The 21,044-nt window shown below is 36.8% G+C and overlaps 1 protein-coding gene across 6 annotated transcripts in view; it reads right to left on the reverse strand.

Moving 5' to 3' along the window:
* The window catches only part of DENND1A (DENN domain containing 1A), a 191,089-nt gene that overhangs the window by 52,090 nt on the left and 117,955 nt on the right, over window positions 1-21,044 (reverse strand). The gene's annotated exons all lie outside the window — the stretch shown is intronic.

A 21,044-nucleotide genomic window follows, 5' to 3' on the forward strand; every position in this document is an offset into this window, starting at 1 on the left:
GTCATGATTAAGATGTATTCAATACACCTAGAGGTCACAAATGATAATATTTTGATTTCTTAGATACACACAAAAAGCTGAAACTCATCCAAAACAGTAAAGCTTCCAGGATTCACCCACTAAAACATGATGAAAATATGTTTTTGTGCACAATGCGTTTTACTCCTTTGTATGATGATCACCCAAAATGACATTGAACCAAATTGCTCTTTTGAAGACGGAAATACCTTTGATATGCAGCTAATATAGATGCAGAAATAGAATAAAAATTAACCTCAGTAATGCAGTGTAAGATAGAAGCTTTAGTCATAAAGATAGGCCAAGCAAATCCTGCTCTCAGCTCAGTAACAACAAAACCACCTCTCTGTAAGTACAATGGATATAATGGAATTGAATTTTAATTTTCATTGAGTTAGCAAGATCTAGTCTCTGGTAGATATATGAATGCACAAGATATAAGATAACATGACACGTTATGTCACCTCCTTCATAAAGCATCTGGCAAAGTAAATGCTATGACTATAACAGAACTTGCTGAGGTTTGATTTGCCATCATGGTATGCCACTTGATAATTTGGTGTGGAAACCTCAACTACTGCCATGAAAAAACACAGCTAGAAAAGGAATCTGTCATGTCCCCCAAGACAGGGTAATCAAAGGTACTGGATTAGCAATGCAGGAAAAAGGTCAATGATTAACACATAAATTAATACACATGTATGCTTGCTATGTTGCTTATTGTATAAGTGGGATTATAAAGCAGTAGCTTATGTCATTAGACTCTTAAAGATGCAACAGCATCTCTTCTTGGGAACAAATGGAACTCAGGCCCTGCCAGACCACTAACACTACTGCAGGATCCTCAAAGTATCAGTCTATTTCATGTCCACAAAAAAAAAGGCCCAGAAAGAACTAAGGCAACCAATCCACAACAGCTCAAGATGCTTATCTTCACAGGTGGAAAAGAGCAAAGTAAAGCATTCTCTTTTAAAGTGAATGAGAACTCTTTATTTTCATTTTACCATTTATTTACTCTTGGTTTGTCACAGCGAGGCTCTGCCTTTACCATGTGAGAAGGCAAGACAGACTTAGAGAAAAAGCCACACTAGTACAATCACAAAAGGTGTGCTGCTTTTCTGTTACTTGTAACAGGGCTCCTCTATCATTCATACTAAATGAAGCCCTTTCCCCCAGATAACAAAAGGTTGAAGATCCTGCCAAATTAGAAAGTTCCATTTTTGGTTAATTAGAATTGATTTTGTTTCCTTGGGTTCTCCCCTCCATCCCACTTCCTGCAGTTGTTATTCAAATGCTTTGAAAATTAAAACCAAAACAAAACAGCTTCTGAGACAGAGCAGCGTGTAATGCCAACACTGACTGCAGGACAGGGAAGCTGTCTCGGCCCTCCAAATGTTTCCTGATAGTCATAAAGAGAAAGTTGCATCCAGCATGAGGATGACAAAAGCAGATTTTTCCTTTCACCACTCCCCCCGAGGTTTTCCTCAATCCATGATGAAGCAACCGAGGGGAATTTGTTCTGCGTAACTGCAAACCTACAGCTTGCGCAGCGCAGCCCAGCTTCGCAGCAAGTGTCATTATTCAGTGTTTGGCCACGGCTCCTCCCAACTCCCATTATATTAGCTACGCATTTTTGACATGGAAACCATGCAAAATTTCTGAAGTCTTTTGTGAAGGAAAAAATGCCATCTAATTAGACCACATGTGCAGAGAAGCATCTGGCTCGGAGCACAGCAGCTTACGCAGTTCCTTGAGTTGTCGTGGAGACAGCCGCATGACCGCTCGGAGCTGGAACTCGGGGGCACAGCTCCAGATGCACTTCTAACGTGTTCTGACAGAGAGCAGATGGGCAGTTATTTCCTGGGCCAAAACCGCCAACTTCACTCCCCTCCAGACCCACATGGCCTTGATGATAATTTTGATTTTGTAAAAGCCCTTCTCACCTGCCCTGGAACCTCAGGCTTTCTCACCTAGGAAACAGGACTGAGCCTGCCAAGGTTTCCGCCAGAAGGCTCCACAAACTTCAGTCCCATTCACGTAACAGTTATAAGAAAAACTCACAATTGATGAAACATCACCCAAATATTTGTGTTTTGCATATAATCATTCATTGTGATGCTTTATTTTGGCATTCAATTCAAATTGCATTCATGAAAAGAAGCCCATGAATTTCTGCAGCTCACGCAAAGCAGTACAGCACGCCTGGCTGGGGAGGCCTGATGCTATTTTCATTACTAACAAAGTAAAACAAATTTTATCCACATGCTCATAAGAAGAGCTAATAATAGCATCCATTATCGTGGTGACCTCACAGCTCTAAGACCCTATTTTCAGTTTCTTAATAGTCTTTCAACTGTATGAATTTACGCTTCATGTTCCAGGTTCCTTTTTAACCTTAACGATTTAGTTTAAATTAGCTCAGCACTCTGCTAGGAATACCTTCTAGGCAAAGGCAGTTGACTAAAACATCGCAGTTTCTCATCTGAAAAGCTCTGCCACTCCAGGCCAGTACTAGGAAGGCACGCTATCTTCTATTCACTTTAGAAGACGAATTTCTAGGAAAAAAAATTCCTTGGCTCAAACTCCCTCAGAAAGAACCACAAGTTGTTACTACAGCTGCCTGCAGAATCTGCGCATCTTAAAACATGAGATTTTCTTTGCAATTGCTTCATCTGCTGAACGGCTGCTGCAATGACAGGCCAGAAGCTGAGAAAGCCACGACAATGAGCATGGAGCAGCAGTACAACACTCACTGCCCGCATGTCCCAGCTTCACGGGAGCTGAACACTGCCGCAGGCCTGGACTAAACTCTTTCCTGGAGCCACCAAGTATCTACGTGATGGATGCTAGACATTTTCACAGCAGGCATTTCCTGCTAAAAATCCAGGAAAGATTGCTGCTAAGGAAAAAGTTACTAACTAGCCGAAGTATTTGGACTGAAAAATTAGTATTTTGAACTTCCCCTATTAAAACCTCGAATGAAGCGCCAGCTTGAGCTGCCTTTTGAGCACCTAATAAACATAGATGCAGATTTGCTCTACATGGGCATAACTGCTTTGACCCAAACACACATATAACAAGACGTTACATAGCTATTTTAGCATTAAAACAAACAAGAAAACAAAAGCTATTAAATTTTAAGAATGTAAACACTACAATTTAGCAGACATTTACCAATAATTGCTATAGCTACGAATCACACCAGAACACTTTATTAGCACATAGAAGTCATTGTCTGCTAAACCAATCGATCTGTGTATGTGCTTTTTGCCTCCAATGTTTTAATTTTAGCACTGTAAAATAGATTCCTCCACCTGTAAAAGTTGAACATCTACAGAATGAAAGTTGTTTAACAGTGTTCTTAGCTCTGGTAACACAGGATCTGACATTCAACGGCAATTCAAACTCATTTTCAGGGTTCACCAAAATACTCAAGAACTTCTAAAAAACATTTTTGTCACATACACCTCCCCTTTGTCCCCAAATGCTCATAATATACCCCACTTTATCAAGTATGAAAGATTTACACTGTATATAAACACTTTCAAAGCTTAAAAACAATTCCTATGGTGCTAAAGAGTTAATACTTTGTAGCATGGTCACTGTAAACAAGCACAATTTCAGCTAAGCAATATTGCTGTCAGAGACACAAGGCTTTGCAGGTGTGGGCAATAATTAAAGGTTTCAGCACATCTACCTGGGTGAGGTATTTTTGCCTACTATTCCAAGGAGAAAGCCCTCTCTGTGGAGAGCAGAAGAGCTCATTAATGAGGCTAATTAGGTGTAAAGGGGGTAGAGTCTGGCATCAGCTGCAGCTTATAGTAGCTAATCATTAAGCTCTGTAATCTCTACCCCAGAACAGCAGATGATCATGTTCCTAGGTGACTGATGTTGCTAAGAAAATTTTCAGCACCTGAGTACCTGACCAAATACTTTTTGGTGATGCTAAAAATTCCCTTAACCCTCTGCATGCCAGACAGTGGGCTCAACATCATTTCTTCACACATCAGGTTTCTAACAATACACACCCAAAGGGATCTGAACTTTACCTGAGGTCTGCAATGCAATTCATCTCAGAATTAAAAGAAGCAATGCCATCAGCAGTGTATGGAAGGAATGCCAGTAAATACTGGTTGGCAGAGAGATGTGCAAGAAGAATACAGCTAAGAGCAATAATGCTTGAAAAAGTGACCACACAAACCTCCTAAAGGTTTGCGAGTTCTCCCTGTAATTTCTTTGCACAAAGCAGTGAAGATAATTACAATACCACAGGGATGAAAACCTTGTTAATAAATATGTAAAATAAGGATTTCGTTGTACTCATCTAATTTGAAATGAGAAAAAGGACATAATTTCCATGGAGAGAGAATACATGAAAGTGGAGCTCAGTCTGGAACTTGTTTTGTAAAATGAGTTGCAAGGATAGCAATCTATTCCAGCACCTCAACAAGAATGTTTGAGTTGATCAGACAGACAAGGCTCTTTACCAGCAGCCTACCACTGTCCTTCTTTCTCCTGTTGAAGCAAGCCTTCAAAAATTCAAAATTTTTAGATTCTAATTCAACAAAAAATTAGTAATTGCAATTATTTCACTGCCATGGTTTGTGGAAGGTATTTTTTTTAGTTACTGTTATCAACATGATTTCCACGCCTTGAATTTGCAGGGAAAATGGCAGTAGCTTACATTAATTTACAAATAAAACCACTCTATTAAATTGCATATGCCTGAGTCCTGTTTATTGAGTATCTCTATGGCAGAGTACCTCCTTCTATTCTCCTTATGAAACTCATAGATTGAAAGTGTCAACAAGAAAAGATTTTACAAGCTGTTGTTCTTTATAATTTTGGTATTTCTACTGAATTTACATTTAAATAATAATATTAATAAAAACTACTTAGAATCTTTCTTTTATCATCAGCTGCTTGTACCATGCACAGAAAGCGTTAGCATCAAGAATTATGTGTAAAGGGATAAGAACCAGCTCTAGACAGACCTTCAATGTATTGTGTGCGTTTGGGTATCCACCTAAATGCTATCAATAACTTGTGCACCTTCCCATCTTTGCTGTAACAGGACTCAAGTTGCTGGTATCATGGCTGGATGTACCAGACACAGAGAAACTTAAAATACCTATTAACAACAGAAAACCTGCAAGCAGGAAGAAAATCTTTAGGAATCCTCCTTCAGGAGGATCTGGAAACATTCATAAATGAAATAAAGTAGCCATGCTGCACATCATAACAATACCCTTAAATCACCTAGGTCACTAACAGTGCATTGTGTGCCCAAATATCTGCATTATACGTTGTCATACCTATTGCATTTATTGATTACATTTTGATAACTCACCTCTGCAGTTCCCTGAATTATTCATGACAGAAAACCACACCAAGGTCTGAAGCATATTAGTAATAACTCTTGGGTTATCATTAAAAGCTGTACCTTTTGAAGAGCGCGTTTTCATATTGACCAAGAAACTAAGCTTCACTTTTGTATAGGTCACCAGATTGCAGAGTGATTAAACCAGCATATTTGGCTGATCCTTTCCGTCAACGGAATGCAAAAAAACAACTCTGCTTTCTCTGTTTTTGTTCACTACCTGAAATGGTTAAGAATTAAAAAGAAAAACGTTTTGTAAAACCAGAGAGATGAGCAAGTACCACTGAGGTCATAATGGCTGAAATGTATTTAATATGAACTCCCCTGTCTCCGTATCACCTGTGGATATTACCTTCAAGCTGCACAGATTAAATTACACGAGCTGCTCATGGCTCTCATTATAATCAGGGTATGGTTGAACACACCAAGACAGCTGACACTGGTAATCCAAGACTCCTCTTAGCACATACTGAAAAAATCTCCAATAACAACTAGCACCGTCTCTCACAACAATACAGAAATCAATTGAATAGGTTGATAAAAACACTTTGTGGCCTGCACCATACTATTTTTAATAATTCTGCAGATATAGCATAAAGACAAAAATACCTTGTGCAATACAGGTTTTTACAAAAGCCTTGAGATAAGCCCATTCCCCAGCACCGAAGGCACTGCGGTTTTAGCTTCTACTCTAGAATAGCATGTATACGAGAAGAGATGGGTACATAAGGTACTCAGCACAGTTTCTTAAACAGAAACATGATTTGGAAACAAAATCACTACTGCAACAGAGGTTCACTCAGTGCCTGAAAGAGAGATGGGATGGGAGACTCTTGTCCACTCAGAGTCTGAAACCAGTTCTCACCTTTTCTTTCTCACTTTATGACAAGTTGTATAATTATCTAGCAACACCACTTCTAGTGGCTGATACCCAAATTTTGGATAAAGAAAAAACAAACACAAAAGATAGATGAGTACAAAACCACAGTTTCATAACAGAAGGGCCGTAACTGATCACAAGAAAAGGCCATCTCCCTGGTGTTCTGTCTCCAAGGTAGCCATAGCAGATGCCTCGGAAAGACCAGGAAGGTGGAAAGCCTGAATGCTATTTCTCCCCTCTATCAGACAGATCTTCATTTGAAGAAATTCAGTTAGTCTACTGTTGCTCGCATATTAAATAAACCTGAACAAAGGCTTCTTTCAAGTCTCTCTCCAATCTCCCCTTAACCAATGCAAAGTTCCTCAGTATCATCCAACAGGCTTCACGCAGCAGGTTTACTACCTATTGTACAAACAATAGCCCCTTGTTTGTTTCAAATCTGTCTGGTTACAAACCTCACTGGATTGCCCCATTTGTTTTTTGGATTTGTTTTTGTTTCTGTTTTTATAGTGGAATGAGAACAATTAAAACAATGAGAAGTCACTCCCTACCCACCTTCTTCAAATTGTCTGGGAGACCTCTTCCTGCAAAAAACTCTACAAGATTGTCCGGCACGCAAAGTATCTTCCAATATTCAAACAACCGGATTAGACATTTTGTGGGGAAAATGTGCAAAAATGCTGTCTGTAAGCAAAAGGTAGGTATGTTTAGCTATTAGGATAAGTATGTGCAGGTGTCAGAATTAAAGAGAGGAAGAGCACAATGTAACTATATTGTATTGTCATCAGTGATGATAAAGTTTGTTTCCCCAAGGTCTAACTCACCACCACAACTATGTATGTCCCAAGCTTGGTCGTTAGAGACAACAAAAAATGTACAGAGGAGGGATTCCAAAATTTGACACTATTTCTGCATTGTTTTAATGTTCCTGACAAGTGCTCCATTGTTTCTTAGCCATGTACACACTTCATTTCAGTAATTAGCTGTCAGAGAGGGCCCAACAGCAACTTAGCGTTGTCTGCTCAAATCATATTAATGAAATGCAATCCACTCAAATGTCCTGAATGCATATCTGTAATTGCATTAAATAGAGAGGCTGGGGACATCAGCAAACTTCAACTTCTGAACATGGCATTACGATCAAGCGCGTTAATCCGTTATTTCCTAGGGATTTGACAACCAACTAATACTGAAGAGCTTCCTGTGCAATAATAAGGACTGATGTTCCAACATTATTTTGATTTTTTTAAACCATAAAAAGTGACTTTTTAGACTCTAGGATATCAAAGTAAAAGCTGTATGTAATATTTGTGAATACAACACCTTTAAAGGCAGGGGGGACACATTTAAAGGCGAGGGGGGGAACCTGCAGGTTGCAGCATCATGGAAGTAGTTTCTATGTTTAGAAATTCAGCATCTGCACATTAAAACTAAACGTAGGATACTCAGGATACACTGAGCATACGAAAAATTAAGTAAACCTCAAGATCCTTATCAAATACATAGGCTTTTAAAGCTTCCTATGTGACTATTATGATAAAAGTCCCCACAGAATACAAAATGCAATCCACTTCTGTTTGCAAACTGATACTTGCTAGTCAAATTATTGTATGATCTTCTTTTTCATGCTCTTCATCACCAAAGACTTTTCCAAAAAAACGGTTTTGGACAAGATGAAAAACAAGAAAAACATGTAGTGGAAGTGTCCTGTGGGTATAAATAGATTTTGGAAAACTTTCATGTCAGTTATGACTGCAAAATTGCTATTTAAGTTTAATTAAAATTGAGCACAATAAGCTATGGTGAGATAACGGATGGGAAATGTAGCTTTAGGGCAGAGTTACAATGCCTAAACCCTCGCTAGTAGTGATCCTTTTGTTTTTTTTCTGTTTGGCAACTACTCTCAAGATTTCTGAAACATCTTAATTATAATGATCCACAGAAATTCACAGAAGAGAACAGTGCTGCATTTGAGTTAACTCAAGATCTGCAACATATGTCAAATAGATGAGATACTCAGTGCTGCAGTAGGATCTAGTCTTTTATTTCACTCATGTTCATACCCATCTGTAAAAAAAACTAGTATCTTTCCTCACACATGTAGAAATTCTTTGAATACTGTTTCTCTCCATAGTTGAGGGTAGCAATCAAATCCTGTGGCACAAAGACCTCCCAAAGCCTTTGGAACAACTTTGACTCAAGGAAATCTACACTCCTTATCAGAGAGGGCTTCTTTGCTCACACTGGAAACTCCTCTAAGAAAGCTGGAATGCAATTTAGTCAAGATGTAAAGGAGAACGCATGATTAAGTGACATTTAGAAGAGAATACATACTGCAAACATTCACCTAAAATCCCCAAATGAGGAGAGATGTGACATATATATGTTTTTAAAATTTTGATTACCAAGTCCTCCCTACTAATTGGAAAGCTATTACTTCAAAACAAAATGTAGCTCCAGTTTTAATAGATACTTTCAGGGAAAATATTTACATGCATGTTACAACTAAAAATTTACCTTAAGCATGAACTTTGTTGCTTAGATTCAGCTACTGTAACGACTAATATAAAAGAACCCAACACTTTCTGAATGATGCTGGTTGGTGCTTTTAATTACAGTGAATAAACTGCAAAAGTATCACCAACACAGCCAAACAGCATTACTTGCTGTCACTCCACAGAAATGAACTCTACTCACAAAATTCTATTGCAAGAGAGAATACAGCCATTTATTTATTTATTAATTTTTAGGCAAGTAAGGTAATGACAGCATTCCTATTCTTTGACTACCTTCAAGTGCTGAGTATAAAATGGATGTATACATAAGAAGAAAGCATCTTAGATAAGAATATTCTTTATATCTCATATATTCTTAGTGGACAATTTAGTTGACAAATGAACTTTACCTACACAAGTACAGGCAGATCCTTTAAGGAAGGCAAATTAATCACATTTGTAATCCTTACAAATTGCTTTCGTTTTCACCATTAATCCTCTCTAAGAACAAACGCTCTAGAGATACAGATTTTAACTACTGCTTTGAGAGCTTCACCAAAATAATTATTTTTTACATCTTTGATTTTCACTGAACAGCAGGACTGAGCAATGTTCGTATAGCATTTAGAGTTTTTAAAATGCATTCAGAGCAAAGACATGCCGCCTTCATTTCTATATTACTTTTTAAGAATCTAGTAACGTTTAATGCTAAATAGCACGCTTCATGAGAGCAATGTCAGTAATAAGCTTTACTAGTTTAGAACGAACAACATATATGTATGTACACAGAAAACTGGCATATGGTTCTCACACAAGATTTACTATAAAATTTCTTATTTTATAAATCACAAAACCAAATACTACACCAGAAATTATTCAAAAGAGAGATACATTAGGGACACAAAAGTAACCTTTAAGGAGTTAAATTGTCCTCAACTACAAGTCAAGTTGAAACTTATTTAATTAGGTTCTGTATTTGAAAAAATGAAATAAATTCTTTCATTAACTAAACCAAACTCCCTTAAAGGCAACAATATGTTCCCTCTCTGTCAGGACAGAGCGCAATGAAATCTTTATTTTAATTGGGGTTAGCTACGGGGCCATTTGGCTTCAGATGCTTTGTTTATCAGCCCTAAGCTTTACAGCTTAGCCAGTACTTGAAATATTTTACTACAGAATGATTTCATTAAAAAAAAACAAAAAAAAAAAAAACCACACTCTTCCAAGTAGTTTTATATAGAGATCATTTTAAATGTGCATTTCAAAAATTGGAAGTCCAAGCCAAAGGTATCTCGAAAGAAAACACTGATTTCCTTTGGCGTTATTGTGATGCAGGTCTCCCTTACAAATGCCTGTTTTAATGGTATCTGCATCGTGCCCTTCCCTGAGCAACCCAGCAAAGATGCGGCTGTAGAACAATGGCTCTCCATGGCGATGACTACAGCAAGGCAACCAAACACCTAATTTTTGTCCTTCATCACAACCACACTTTTTTTTTTTTTTTGCAGACAATGTTTCAGAACCCCTAGCATTGTGCAGATTTACATTTCATACCTAACCAGGGCTGCAGGAAATGAGGAAGACCTTCTGCATGCATAAGAACTCAGACAAACCTCTTGTAAAAATAAAAAACATGCTTTATATAAAACTCACTGCAGTGCACAGCCCACTTTCCTTTTTTATGTACATCTTTGAACTTCTAATGTGAAGACCCTGTGATCTGAAAAGCTTTGAGTTGATCATGCTTATTTTAATTCAGTTTTAAAACAAAGAAAATGAATTCTTATTAAGTAGGTGACACTTCTTCTCTATATTAAACCGATTTACAAATATTATTCAACTTCAGTAACATAGTTACTGAAAATACTCCAGAAAACAGTTATCACAAGAATGGACAGTGAACAGGAACTCTACAAAAGCATAGCACTTGTTCATTTCAAACTGCAGCTAAAAATCAATGAAAGAATCCTGTTTTATTGTGAGCATGAAGCATAGACTGAATTTTGGATTTACTTCTGAAACCTCCAAGCCTTACTGTTTCTAAAAATAAAAATCTCCAAACCTAATTTCCACATATGAAATACAGTATTATGATATTTTCATATTCTCTTCTTCTATCACTAAAATTTGATCTGTCAAAGACAGACTTTCTCTTTTACAGTATTTTAAGAATTGTTTCATATAATTCCTAGCTGTTTCCCAGAGGATAACAGCTACTTGCTACTAGCTATATACTTGTTACATACTAGACCAAGCTACGTAAATTAAGAAATAAACGCTATGCCAATACTATTTTACTAAGTCCAGTTTAAGAATTTTTTCCTTGATTTTTAAAACAAACTTACTGTTTTACTTTTGTTCTCAGCAATAAAAGCATTGCTGCCAAATCTGACAGAATAAAGTTTAACTTAAACAAGGCACTGATTTATGTGCTTCATGTTTATGCTACCTTAAACCTTATTATTTGTAGGTATATATATATTTATATTTAGTGTTGACAGCCATACATTTTTCTCTAGATAGCTTTTTGCATATCTTCTCTGTACTGTTCCCTTGTGAGAACTATAATGAAATGAGCTGCTTCTGCAACTTCTCAGCAGGTATTTTGATTTCAGAGTAATCACAGTTTTCTCTACAATCTTTATACAATTTATGTCCTGATCATCTAACAAATAAGTAAAAGACTTAAATTGACATCAATATGTATACTTTTCTCTAACAATGCAAACTAATTGTATATCTCTAAACAAGAAAAATGTTTATTCAAAAAAAAAAAATAAATCTAGTGAATATACCAACTATTGAGTTCAAAGCAAAAACACCACATGTGTCTAAATAAATATCAAGGAAGTGTCAGAGGTAAATGAGGAGAGACCAGGTGAAATGTGTGTGATGTGTTAATTGTATTCAAAAAAATAATAGAGGCAAGACAGAGAAGCTGAACTTCCAATTATCATAATGGTATCTACTTCACAACACATTTTCAAACTTGAAAGAGACATTTTAAACCATAGGAATTCTGAGTAGAATACCTCCAGCTGTGTTCTGCATAAATCTTGTACACTGTACATACACAGTTTATTTAAATACCAAGTAAAGTTATGACTTACAAAATGCATATTTCAGTCACAATAGAATATCTGTCATTGCCAAAAGTTACTCATCATTTAATGAAAGGAACAGAAAACAACAAATTAAATTAGAAAAAGATATGAAAAGAAGGAATCGTTTTATTTGATGTGTTACTAGACTGAAGTTGTTTGTTGTTTAAGGAACAACACATTTATCAGCCCTCTGCAGGGTTTACATTTTAGATATAGAACAAAGAAGAAAAAGGTGGTGGTCCTCATTGCTGAAATTATTTTTGCTTATATAACATTCTGGTCATAAGCCAGAATTTATCTTTTACTACTGCTCTGTCCATACCAAAATCAATATATTTGGGAAAAAAGCTGCCTAATTCTCCAATGATATACACAAGACAAAGCAAACAAGGGGTTTAGTCCCATTCCATATCCTCCCCTCAGAAACCCCACGCAAGTAATGAGTACAAGGTGAACACCCAGCACTGCAGTACCCCTGTCCCTCCCCAGGACTGCAGTCGAGGTGACAGCATGCACACTACTGAAGCTTCCTTCACATGTGATTTTGCTAAGCCCCAGGGCAGTATCAGAATACCTCAGTGTGATGCTGAAGAAAAGTACCTCTGAATGAGAGCAGGTCTCCTATGCTGTCTGTCACAGCAATCAATCACACTGAACTGTCAATTATGCCAGGCATACAAATGTCTCATTCTGTCTTTAAGCCTGTAACTTTTTAGGCTTTAACAGAATGAGCTCTACCACTTATCTATGCAAATCATTACAAATAATGTTGATTTACTGCCTTTCCCTTTATTTAAATATCCCTTTTTGTACTAGAAGCTTATGTTCCAAATCATACACAATCTGTAATGTGCATGGTGAAAGCCCAGAACAGCCTTTTTCTGTTACTAAGCTCTATTAGTTTGTTCCTAACCCAATTAAATATTCTAATTTTTATTATTATTCCATCAAGTTTGCCTGCTACTGAGGTCTACTTCAGAAATCTAAAACCCCAAATTTTTTCTACCATCCTCTTTCATGGGCTACTTTCTGTTGAAATTTATAGCTGCTCACACTAGTGAGAATGTAGATTTTCACCTGCCTGAATGGTCTTTTGTAGTTTGTTGTTGTTTTTTCTAATACAAAATGCAACTTATTCATAGCTCATTTAAAAAACACACACTCACTGAGTGCCTTACACAGAAGACAAATTCAATGGTCCTGTTATTTTATCCTTGGTGTTTGTTTACTTGCTTCATTGTTCTACTCTAAGTCCCCTGCGCTTTATTAGTTCAGGAAATATCTTCAACTTTTCCTGCATGGCGGCATTTGCACACTGCTTCATTGCTTGCTGAGGCTGTGCACTCTCAATTATAAGTAAAGTACCAGGAGAAAACACAATAAAAACAAAGGCTAAATGTAAGTCAAAAACAAAAGCTTGAAACAAATTGAGGAGAAACAAAAACAAATGTAGAAAATGGTACAAAACCCAGAGAACCTGGTGTGAAAGGCACGGAGGAATAATTTATCAGCTGAACGTACAAATCCTTCCACAGTAAAGCTGAAGTATCATGGTTCTTTCTGCTCCTCACTGTAAACCTTCCCTGGTAATGGGAAGATTTAGAGGCTTTTGAACAAAGATACTTTTATTTCTCCAGCACCAACACAGAAGACACCCAGAGTGACCTTCCCCAGTCTGATGGCTGAACATATCATTTCTACCGAGGCTGCAAAGTTACTCATACAATGAAACACAAGATTCACAATGCTCACACAGTCCAACAAAGATAACACAGAAACTTAAGCGACAGCATGTAACAGGTAAACACCGACAACCTCAAGAGCAGTCTTGTGAGCACCAGCCCTCTGACAACCACATGCAAAGGAACTTAACGTTTCATCTATCACTGCTGCTAGTGCACTACAAGCTGCACAAAACACGATCCTTACCTTGGACAACGTTTCCAGACTGAAGTACAAAACCACCCCCATTCTACCTATATTTTAATTTTATTTTTGTTTTTGAACTTACATGCCCCTGACATATTAAGACAACTTTGGTGAAAGGGAAGGATCTACTCTGTATACAATGCATACCTTTAAAACTTACATGTGGGGAAAATAAAAAGCTACACAAATGGTGGCTACATAGGTAAGAAAGCAACTGAGATGTGGCAATTACTAGGAGTTGGAAACAACTATTTGCTCTACCACTGCATAACTTAAAAAACATTTTACCATGGCAACAATCACACTTCATAGTGGATAAAGCATCGAATGCTACAAAGCCTTTTCAAAGCACATTATGCACCAGTACGTAACGTGCACATTTCCATGTTCCTGCACACATACTCCCAACAAAATTTCTGTTTGGACTCATCTACCATTTGCTTCTTTACCCTGTACCACATGCCATCGCTTCTTTTCTGACCTCTGTCCCACTCAGATCTCTGGGCGCTGGCATCGTTAAAGGAATCGATAGTGCTAGTCTGAGCAAGGGGCTGGTTGTAAAATAATACACTAATCTTACATCAGGCCATCACGCTGCTGCTTTGATGTCTTCCTGAGAAACGTATCAATTTGTGTTACAGGTATCACCATACTACTTATGAATCCCTGAAGCTTAAATCCTATCTGGTATAAGAAACCAAAACAGCTGAGTAAACTATCCTCTTCGAGCACTTTGAGGCTCCCGCTGCTGGGGCACACACAAATAACCATGGAACTAATCTCTGCGTAGCACCTGGGTAACAACACTGATTCTGCAAGAAAGGGGCAGAACTGTAAAAGCGTTACCACTCGCTCCATTTGTGCTTCTGCAGACTCCATAGCTAACTTGGATATCCCACTTCAGTTTTTTTCCTATCAATGCAAAGATGATGTATATACTACATAGTCCAAGATCTTGAAATCTCTAATGAATTTGACAGAAACAAGTTATCATCTACACTTAGCACGCTGCATAGAGTATTCTGCAGAAGACCACAATCTAGAACATCTTCCTTGGTCAAGAGTTTAAACAGAGGTACAAGAGCAATGCCTTTCCTAGGAAGCACATGCAGTTCTTGGCCAGTGAAGATACCAAGACAAAGGACAGTTGCACAGAGGAACATTGGTGCTTTCATTACAGTTAGCTATAGTACCATGGACAGGACAAGAGCAATAACCTACGTGAAGAAGACTCTCCAAAGATTACAGTGTTTCGCAATGTCTAAACCACACTCTTGTCTACTTCATAAACAACCAATTAACTACACCTCAGAAAGTCTGGAAAAGCTGTGGAAGCAGAAAAGCACGTTGACTCTGTCCTCTGAAATTTTCTGCTTAATCTAAGGTGGAACTCTAAAGAATATTTAAGTTAAATTTAAACCAATTCAATACAGAGCACTTAAAGTTAATCAGAAATTATCCAGTTACACAACAAATGGTTGCTCAGGCTGATAAACCTGATTAAGATTGATAAAATAATCATGAAGGCATAAAAGAAATTAATGGAAAATCATGAAAAAGATTCGCTTCATGGAAAAGATTCACTTATTGTCAGTAATTCCCAAGGCATTCAAGTTTGTACTGATTTCTATTTGAAATTCTCGTTCAATGTGAAAGCTGCAGGTTATACAGAATAATACAACTGTCTTACACTAGAAATATCATCCACTGGCAGAATCACCGTAACACCACTAGTTTCTTCGAATAGCTCTACTTCATTATTAACATCTTAACGCTTCAGTAAGTTCCCAACTACTATTCCATATGTTTTAAACGTAATTGAAACACAACAATGGATGTTTCAAACCACAACAACATATTTCCTTAGTTCGATACAGGGAGGCAGATGATTTTATTCTTGTTGGAGACATCACAAAACAGAACAACAATATTTTCCAGGAATCTGCAAAAGTTAGTTACTGGCCATAACTTCTCTGACCAAAAGCAAATATTCAATACAAATGTGTGTGTGTACGCACACACGCATCTCAATAAGATGTGAATCAATAAGATACTAAAAACATTTTTCTATATATTTTTCATTCCAACATTAATTTAATAACATCCACACGAAAAAAATAATTACACTTTTAATACAATCACAGCTCCATTTACCATCTTGCTCCCCACTCCTTTTAAACTTGCTTTGTTTAGAAACAGAGCAGAGCTGGATAGTTAACACCGTTATTACTTCATTCTGATTCATTTGCCAACAGGGAGAAGGGCCTCTCAAGGAGAGCAAAGAAATAAAGGATTTCATCGGGCAGACTTTGAGAGAAGGGTGTGAGCCAAATAATAAGGAATACAGTTCTCACTACAAGTATTGCAACTATATTAATTATTTCACCCCCTCAGAGACATTGCCACAAATTAAAAGACTGGCACATACTGGGAGTATGCACAGGTGTTGCCACTGAATAAATCCAGTATAAGATATGGAAATTAGGAATAACTAACATATTCACAATCCAGCAAAATCGGATCTATATGGATTATATAAATGAGACAAAGGTCTAGCTTTGGGTAATATGACAATACAAGCAAGAAATCGTTTCACAAAGAATGCAGAGTTCATCACCCTAATGGCTAGATTAATAAAGCCATAATCAACCAGATCAGCCCTTTAAAAAGAAATGATGGCATCACGATTCAAATCCAAATGCACACCAAAATCTTTCACATAGATATGTCTTTTCAGTTGCGTATCAGAAATAAAACAATTTACTTCATTTCACATTGCATTACATATACCTCTAACTTCAGTATATCACGTATACTGAGTCATGAAAAAGACACCTAATTCTGCAGTATCTGCAGGTAATAAGGAGTTATCAACTCAAGACAGCAAAGTTGAAAACTACCTGCAGGAGCACTTAGCTGCTGATATCTGCTTGGATTATTAATGTTAAAATTAGGTCCCCTTATCCATTAAAAAGTAGCAGCACTGCAAAAGAAAATGATAGAAAATTTCACTTTACAGTGTATTTATAGCAATGAAATACGGACAGAAGGAACCAAGATATGGAAACTGAAATACCTGTTCAGATAATACAGATTCTTTAAGTGCAAGTAAACAAGCACTTCAAATCTGTCAGGGGAAAAAAAGAAAAAAAAAAAAAAAGGAAAAAAAAAAAAAAAAAAAAGAAAAAGAGTTATATTCCTCACACATAATGCCTGTTGCAAAGTTCACTGCAGTGACCACATATCCGAGGAACAGACAGCAAAGCTTGTCATTGGAGAAGACTGTATGTCAAGCTTGGAGTCTGCTGTTAAACTACGCTAGGTGAAGAAAAGGATCTAATGTGGCTTATGTTACCTACACACTGGCATGACAAACCTAAAACCAGTTGATGCTATTCTATCATACCCTACATGCTACTGCTTGTAGTGAATCTTCGGAGTGACCTTACCTTTATCACAGATGTTACGATGTTTCTTAACAAAGATTGTCTGTGAAAGAAAACCAATGAAACGTTGTCTCTAACCACTAGGTGTCAGCAGAAGAAAGTGCACAGTCAACAACTTGGATGCAGTTAACAGGTCTCATTTTTCCTCCCCAGTTACCAATATACACAACTCTTAAGTACTGCAAACCACCTTTACATACAGACAATAATTATACTGATATTTTTACTGCAGATGAGTTGATTTTGTGAGCTAAATAATTAAAAATGAAAAAACATTCCTTCCACAAACAGCAAAAAAATAGGAATTTTAAAAAAATTATTCAAGTGAAGAAAATGCTCACAATGGTGTGTCATTGGTAAAGATTTAAGTAACATTCTTAAAATTAACAATCTGCATCAATACAGCCAAAGTAAACACACTGCTTCTAATGTGTTTTATTGTACTTAATAGCAAGAGGTTGTGGAGACCATAAGTACACCACATGTACTAGGTTCACTTCCATACTTCCAATCTGGCTTAAAGCAATTTGCAGAAACACCTGCACACAGTAGGAAACACAAATGAATCAGTTATTTTGTGACATGTATATTTCTGATTACAGTTGCAGTTTCTATTAGCTGGATATGTGTTTCCATGCAAAAACTCTAGCTACTGAAGTCCTCAGGAAGTTCACAGTAGCAGCAACTCCTTCCTTGTCAGTGTACTGGTTTGAAAATTCACTGTTACCTTATTATCTTTGCATTAGAAGCTCCCAAAGAGAGTAAGACTTCCTAATATGCTTAAATATAATATGAATTTAAAGTCTGCTCCATGACACATTCTGGGCCTACACAGAATAATGAAAAATAACTTCACACCATTTATCCTGGAAAGTCAACTCACACCAGATGAGATGGTCTACATAATTAAATTGCCTTATGAAAATTATGAAAGGAGGCAAAGCTGCTGCTGCTTTGAATTTATTTCCTAATTATCAATAATTTTAAAGCAACAGTCAGATTTCTTGAGTTACAGGGCATCAAATGCAACAAACTACATCATGTGCAGCATTGCTTATGTACTATACTTACAACAAGATGTGAAGGCAATAAGAGAAAAAAAATCACAATGGAAACACTTGAAAATATCGTGTGTTCTTCTCCTATAAGCTACATCTTCTATTTACTTTTCTATTTGTCTCAGACATAAAGATTTTATTTGCAACTGCTTATTCTGTAAGTTTCAAAAACATTTTTTCAATTTTTTAAAAAAAGTAAATGATGACACCCACTGTGGTCTTTGTAGATTCTGATGTAGTAATGGTTATCAACCTGTACACACCTGAGTATTCCTCCACTATTGAACAAGAAACTCATTTCATATGGAACGATCACAATTGTGTATTGTAACTCATTTGAACACCTGTTAGTATATTACCACACACACAGTAATCTGAGCTGATCAGATGACAAGAAGAAACAAACATAACTACTGTGCAGAAAATCACATTATGTGAGAGCAGAGAATACTGCAAGTATTCTGCAAGTGCGGCACCCAGAGAACAGCACACCAGAAAACATAGTGCTTTAAGTTCCAGGATGCATTACAAATTGTCAGTTACGATGCTTTGGAATTATTGCATTTTCTTTTGTGAAATTAGCAAGGACATTTTCTAATAGCTTTGCGCACTATATGCTATTGTTTGGAGTTTTGCTGCACCTTCTTCAGAGTACACTGTCCAAGGGTTTTGATCTAACTTTTATATGTGATGTTCCCAACAGCAACAATAGTCTCTTACTAACTGCATTCACTGTTGACATATTCTAAAATGGAAGAGAAGTGTATGGCAGTTGTGTGACCCACCCAATACCTTACAGAGTATCTGTGACAGAACTGGAAACGGAATGAAGGTTAGTTGATCCTGACATGTTCAGTACATGAAACACTTGCCATGTTTTGCAAATTACCTTTATATAAATCTTTATATTGCAATTTATAAGCAGAAATTAGACTTTTAATTTATAACATGACTTTTGAAATAAAACTTTGAAATTTTCCACTTCCTGATTCTTAAAATGAGATTTTATGATACGTATGTGCAATCGTATTTACATGTTTTCTTTGATGGAATCATAAGCGAACTAAACAACCTCTGCTTCCTCAGGTTAGCTGCAATTTCTAGAGAAGTGCCATTGTCAAATGATTTTGAATGTTCATCTTTAGCATTCAGCCTTCAAAATACCAGATGGTATTTCCAGAAAAGCAATTTAAATTTTTATTTTTCTTCATAAATCCCTTAGCTAGTTAATCTCACACATATCCAGGCAAAGCATACACCAATATTCCCAGAGTTGCCTGGCAACTACTGGGAGGAGCATCAGAGCACAAGAAGGCCTGCGTAAAGGATGGGAAGTCTCCCTGACATCTTTGTTATATATGTGGACAACGATTTAAATATCTGCCATTATTTCACCTTAAATACTTCAAAAGCAAAACACTTATACTCAACTATATGCACACACGCCAATGCAATTTATTTTTTCCACACACACTATGTGCACATCTCCCCAGTAAGAAGTGGAAGGAATCACGCTGGCTTCAAAAGTTGCTTTGAACCCCGAATATTACTTCTTGGAATAATGCTTATTTAGTGGTGATAACTGGACTGTTTAAAATTCAGACTGAACTATTTTTCCCTTTGTCTTTAAAGATAACGTGTAAAACAAACTATAACAATGAAGAGACTTTAGTGATGGAAACATCCTCAAACAAACAAACAAAAAACACCAAAAAACTACATCAGCAGTCCAACTTCATTTCTTTTAACATAAAGATTAAAATTAGGTTTATTAATGAAGAGATCTGGTGTGCAGACAAATAATCTTCACAGAAAAGCAGAACGCAAAATACACCTTTTCTCAAACAGTAAGCCTTCATTTTTCCTCCATTCATTTAGCCTCCCCACTTACACTCAGAACTCATCTTAGCAACTCCCAATGGCATTCAAGTTTCTCTTCTGCCTCCAGAAGTTTGCAGATGAGATGACAATATTAAGGTAAGAGTATTTTTCCCCTCTACAGAGATTTCCTGAAGCAGACATTGGTCTAAGCAACAGTAGTTCAATTAAGCCTTTGAACACCAGACTGGGATTTATCACTACATTTGACTTGAACATTGCATTGGTATTGCATTGGTTTCCCTTGATTTAGAAATAGGTAGGGAAACAAAAATACTTGGAAAATTCTGAAAATACTCCATGCATTACTCCAATACAGTTAGTATTTTTAATTCCCCCTCCTTAATTCCCCCTCCTTGATTTTCTGGGACATATCTCATGAATTAGACCTGAATGTTCATCATACCCTTTACCTTGTCTTTCTCTATCAGTTAATGTACACACTTCACTAGGAACCTCCTACATAAACTGTAGCCAAATTGGAATGTTACAAAGCATGAGGAAATACATGATTTTGGTTGGACTGACTTCTACCGAAATCCCTGAAGTAAGCCTGGAGCACATGCCTCACTAGAAGCAATAAAACTGGGATCAAGCACTGAAAAGAATTTCCCCCACTCAGATGGAACTGAATCGTTGCTAACTAGGGATTAACTTTAAACTAGAAGCGTAAGACTGAATTTTCCCAACAGTGATTTATCATCAGTGGTTAAAACTGCAGATAGTCCTTATATTTCTGTAAAAGCTCAATTTCTTTACTAATTTTTTATGTCCTTAAACTCCAAGATTCCACAGACTTTCATGTTTCAAATTTACGCATATATTGCGTACAAATAAACAAATCTTTTATTACCTT

This window comes from Netta rufina (genome assembly GCF_964035555.1).
Source record: "Netta rufina genome assembly, chromosome: 20".
NCBI classification, from domain to species: domain Eukaryota; kingdom Metazoa; phylum Chordata; class Aves; order Anseriformes; family Anatidae; genus Netta; species Netta rufina.